Source organism: Capsicum annuum, chromosome 2, assembly GCF_002878395.1.
Source record: "Capsicum annuum cultivar UCD-10X-F1 chromosome 2, UCD10Xv1.1, whole genome shotgun sequence".
NCBI classification, from domain to species: domain Eukaryota; kingdom Viridiplantae; phylum Streptophyta; class Magnoliopsida; order Solanales; family Solanaceae; genus Capsicum; species Capsicum annuum.
In genome coordinates this window covers 146,781,433-146,787,040 of record NC_061112.1, presented here as the reverse complement: position 1 = coordinate 146,787,040, position 5,608 = coordinate 146,781,433, and positions in this window count along the sequence as shown.

Here is a 5,608-nt window from a genome sequence, read left to right as displayed (position 1 = left end):
CCCCCCCCCCAACCCGGCATTCAACCAGCTGTCGCCCGGTCCCCAGCCGCCAACTTGGTCTCCAACAGGCCGAGACTCCGCCTGCACCCGCCACGCCGTCTCCAGCAGCCGCAGCCCCAAGCAAAATCCGGTGACTTCTAACCTTTGTTATTTCGTTATTTCATATTGCATTTTAGTTCATTATTTCATATTCCATTCTTAGTACTATGCTCGTAGTAGCCCGTGTACCTTGACTTGCGTGGGATTTGTGAACATTGTCTGTTGTCTGTTGTTGCTGTTGCTGTGGTCGCTTCTTAGTTTTGCTTCGGGAGTATTCCTTTGAACGTGTGTGTGCCTTGTATCTCCTTGCTGCTGCTTTGATATTGCCACCGGGTATATCCTTATATTTTCCTATTTTTTTCGTGTAGTTGTGGCTGTGGGTGGTAATGGGTGGTTAGGGTCATGTCCGAGGGGGTTGGGGCGTGGGGCTGTGGCGGGGGCGGGAGATGGGGAGAGAGCGGGAGTGGGTGGGAGGCCAAGGTTTGGCCGAGGGGGGGTAGTGGGGGGCGCGTGGATAGCGACGGTAGGCTGAGGGTTGGGTCTTGGAATATAGGGACCCTTCAGGGGAAGTCCATAGAGCTGGTGAAGATTCTTAGGAAGAGAAGGATCAACCTTGCGTGTGTCCAAGAGACCAAGTGGGTAGGGTCTAAGGCTAGGGATGTGGACGGTTACAAGCTGTGGTACTCTGGGAGCGACAGGTGTAGGAATGGAGTTGGCATCTTGGTAGATGAAGAGCTTAGAGGTCAGGTAGTGGAGGTGAAGAGGATCAACGATAGGTTGATGACTATTAAGTTGGTCATTCGGGGGTTTACCCTGAACGTGTGTAGTGCCTATGCGCCGCATGTGGGATCGGAGGGGGAGGAGAAGATGCGGTTCTGGGAGGCTTTGGAGGAGGTGGTGAGAGGCGTGCCCAGTTCGGAGAAGATTGTTGTAGCAGGGGATTTCAACGGGCACATCGGGGCGCTACCGGGAGGCTTTGGGGATGTACATGGTGGTTTTGGTTTTGGGGAGAGAAATGAAGAGGGTGCGACCCTATTGGAGTTTGCGAGGGCGTTTGGGCTGGTGGTGGTGAACTCGGGCTTTCCGAAGAAGGACGAGCACCTGATCACTTTTCGGAGCGCGATAGCCAGGACCCAGATTGACTTTTTGTTGCTTAGGAAAGGGGATAGGGCGTTGTGTAAAGACTGTAAAGTCATCCCGAGTGAGAATCTTTCGACCCAACATAGGCTCTTGGTTATGGATTTGGGTATAAAGAAGAATAGAAAGAGGAGGAGTAAGGAGTGTAGACCGAGAATTAAGTGGGGCGGCTTGACGCCAGTGAATGCGTGGGAGATAGGGGAGAGGTTGGCGGGAATGGGGGTGTGGGAGTGTAGGGGGGACGTGGATAATATGTGGGACAGGGCGGCAACGTGCATCAGGGAGAATGCAAGGGAGGTGTTGGGTGTTTCTAGGGGCCGGGCCGGACATCATCGGGGGGATTGGTGGTGGAATGAAGAGGTAGGGAAGAAAGTGGAGACCAAGAAAGAGGCGTATGCTAAGTTGGTGGAAAGCAAGGACGAAGAAGAGAAGCGGGTAAACAGGAAGGAGTACAAGCTAGCGAGGAAGGAGGCGAAGTCAGCGGTCACGGCAGCTAAGACGGCCACTTTTGAGAGCTTGTATGCAGGGTTACAGGGGAAAGGAGGGGAGAAAAAGTTGTTCCGACTCGCTAAGGCTAGGGAGAGGAAGGGTCGTGACCTCGATCAAGTGAGGTGCATTAAGGGGGAGGACGGTAGAGTGTTGGTGGAGGACGGTCACATAAAGAAGAGATGGCAGTCGTACTTTCATAGGCTCTTGAATGACGAGGGGGACAGAGCTATTGTGTTAGGGGAACTGGAGCACTCAGGGGAGTGTCGGGATTTTAGCTATTGTAGACGTTTTAAGGTAGACGAGGTTAGACAGGCAGTCCGCAGGATGCGAAGGGGTAGGGCGACGGGGCCGGACGAGATACCGGTGGAGTTTTGGAAGTTCGTTGGAGAGGCTGGTGTAAGGTGGTTGACTGCATTGTTCAATGAAATTTTCAGGACGGCAAAGATGCCCGAGGTGTGGAGGTGGAGTACCATGATCCCCCTCTATAAGAATAAGGGGGACATTCAGTGTTGCAATAACTATAGGGGGATTAAGTTACTGAGTCACTCTATGAAGATATGGGAGAGAGTGGTCGAGGTGAGGCTGAGACGGATAGTGTCTATTTCGGAAAACCAGTTCGGATTTATGCCCGGCCGCTCGACGACGGAGGCAATCCACCTGGTACGGAGGTTGGTGGAGCAGTATAGGGAGAGGAAGAAGGATCTGCACATGGTGTTCATCGACCTGGAAAAGGCGTACGACAAAGTCCCCAGGGAAGTGCTTTGGAGATGCTTGGAGGTGAGTGGAGTACCGCAGGCATATATCAGAGTAATTAAGGATATGTATGAGGGAGCGAAAACCCAGGTGAGGACGGCGGGAGGAGACTCAGAGCATTTCACTGTCCTGACAGGATTGCATCAGGGATCTACTCTTAGTCCCTTTTTGTTTGCGTTAGTAATGGATGTGTTGACGCGGCGTATCCAAGGGGAGGTGCCGTGGTGTATGCTTTTTGCAGACGATATAGTCCTGATAGATGAGACTCGAGGGGGTGTGAATGACAAATTAGAGTTGTGGAGGCAAACTCTGGAGTCTAAAGGGTTCAGGGTGAGCAGAACCAAGACAGAGTATGTGGAATGTAAGTTTAATGACGTGAGGCGGGAGAATGAGGTAGGAGTGACGCTAGAAGCACAGGAGGTAGGGAAGAGGGATAAGTTCAAGTATCTCGGGTCCGTGATCCAGAGTAACGGTGAGATTGACGAGGATGTCTCGCACCGTATTGGGGCGGGATGGATGAAGTGAAAACTCGCATCGGGGGTGCTGTGTGATAAGAAGGTGCCGCCCAAGCTTAAAGGCAAATTCTATAGGGTGGTAGTCCGTCCGGCCTTGCTGTATGGAGCGGAGTGTTGGCCAGTTAAGAACTCCCACATCCAAAAAATGAAGGTGGCAGAAATGCGGATGTTGCGCTGGATGTATGGACTGACCCGAGGGGATAGAGTTCGGAATGAGACTATCCGGGAGAAGGTTGGTGTGACTTCAGTGGAGTGTAAGATGCGGGAAGCACGATTGAGATGGTTCGGACACGTGAAGAGGAGGGGCATGGATGCCCCGGTCCGTAGGTGTGAGAGGCTAGCGTTGGATGGTTTTAGACGGGAAAGGGGTAGACCGAAGAAGTACTGGGGTGAGGTGATTAGGCGGGACATGGAACAGTTACAGCTCACCGAGGACATGACCCTAGATAGGAAGGTCTGGAAGATGCGAATTACGGCAGAGGATTAGGGCCAGTTCGAGTCGCTAGTGTAGGGAATTAATTGGTGGGGGTGTATTCCTGTTATGATTCCGTATTCAGTGTTTCATGTTCCGTGTTCCATGTTTATTACGAATCTGTGTGCTTTCCTCTGCTTTATATTCCTGCATTCCTGCTTTACTCTGTTTTATATTCCTTATGGGTGCCGTATCTATGTTATGTCATCTGCTTCTGTGCTGTACTATGTGTTTGTGTGATATCTCGTGACTTGAGCCGGGGGTCTTTCGGAAACAGCCTTTCTACTTCATCAGAGGTAGAGGTATGGACTGCGTACATCTTACCCCCAGACCCCACTAAGTGGGAATACACTGGGTTTGTTGTTGTTGTTGTTATGTTATTCGAATTCATCATATGTCATATCCAGGGGCTTCTATCTGTTGGTCCGCAGAAATGATTCATTTGCTGGGGCTTAGACATTTAATTTGTGATCAGCTACTTTGGTTCGACTTAACAGTAGAATACATTATTGGTGCACATGGCTAAAATCAAGAAAATGAAATTTCTTATCTTTTTATAAAATGAATAGAAGATGTTTTATATATAAAAATAAATATCTTTTGTACATAAAAATTGAAGATCTTTTATCTAAAGGTCATAATTTAAGAAAAAAAAAAACTGTAGAAAACTAGAAAACGAAGTTCTCTTGCTGAAACCTCTTGCTTAGTTTAACTCTTTATGTGGTGATTCATGAGAAGTCCGGAGCTAAGGAAAAGTTTGTTCATTCAAAATTTCAAAGGCCACAAGAAAATGAAAAAATTTCAAACGGACAAAGTAAACACCTGTGTATTAAATGGATAAAAGAGATTAAATGGATAAATTATTCATTAATTTTATAAACTAAACAAGTATTATTGGACATCCCAAAACAGAAAAGTAGATAAATAAAGATGAATAGAGGGAGTACATCGGTGTGATTAAATTCTCAACCCTCGCCAACTTTTTTAATCAAAAAAATAAGGTAATTAATTAACTCCATTTAGCTTGTGTCCTTGTTTGTTTTAAATTTTTTCCTTTTTCAGATGCTACTTTGAAATTTTGAATTTAAAAACTTGCTATTTAAACTTCGGACTCATTCATGAGCGCCTAGTCGCTATGGTGATAAAAAGTATAGTATGAGTATTCTCCCCATTTATCATAAAACCAAATGTTTAACTAATTTTTTTTCCATCTTTCTCCGCAAAAAAATAGCAAGTAAGAAGTAAGGAGATCGTTTGATTGGAGAATAAGTTATTTCAGAATTATTAATTTTGGAATTAAAAATTTTAAAATTAGTTATCGCACCCTCAAGGAGAATAAGAAAAACACTACAATGTCGAGATAATTAATTTCAGGATGAGTTATCTCATGCGTTTTGTCTTAACCAAATATGAGATGAGTTTCTCTTCTAAATTAATTTTGAGATTAGTTATCTTTATTCCTCCTGCCAAACTGACAATTAGAAAAGCTTATAAGAAAAATCATTTATTGGAACAAGAAAACTTTGAAAATTATATACACTCCATCCTAAAATGTGTCATTTTTTAGCAAAAATTTTTTGTTCGAAAAATATATATAAGTATCAAATTAGCCAAAGGTTTCGTCTCAAAATAAGTGTCAACTTACGATATCAAGACAAAAATTAGTACTAGTAATATATTTTTCCATCTATAACCTTATACCCTATCGTTTTAATTGCGTTGAAGGACCCATCAAAACATGTGGCTCAAGTTGGACGAGTGATAACCCACCTACATTTTAACCTAGTTTAGCCTTATTCAATCTGCCTTAATTGACTCATTCAAATTTAACTCAGCCCACTCATTTGAGATTTCTAGCTAACTCCTGCATTATTTGAGAAGATATTATTTGGATTCTGCTGCTGCTATTTTCCTTTTCAGTCTGCACATATTAGTAATACAAAATCGGAAAACGACAAGGGTAGGGAGACATATAGACATAACTGATTGGACTACTATTTTTTGTCATTGTAACAAGCCAAGAGAAATATAAGCATTATTGCCTGTGACTTTTTTGCTTGTATCCCACAATATAATCACATTATTTTATAAGAATTCCCCGGTCTTCTTAAATTGAATTTAAGTTTGTGCACCGTTGGTCTATTTTTTTAAACACTATCATCTGCTGTAGCAGCTCATTCATTTTTCAAGTAAAAACACAACA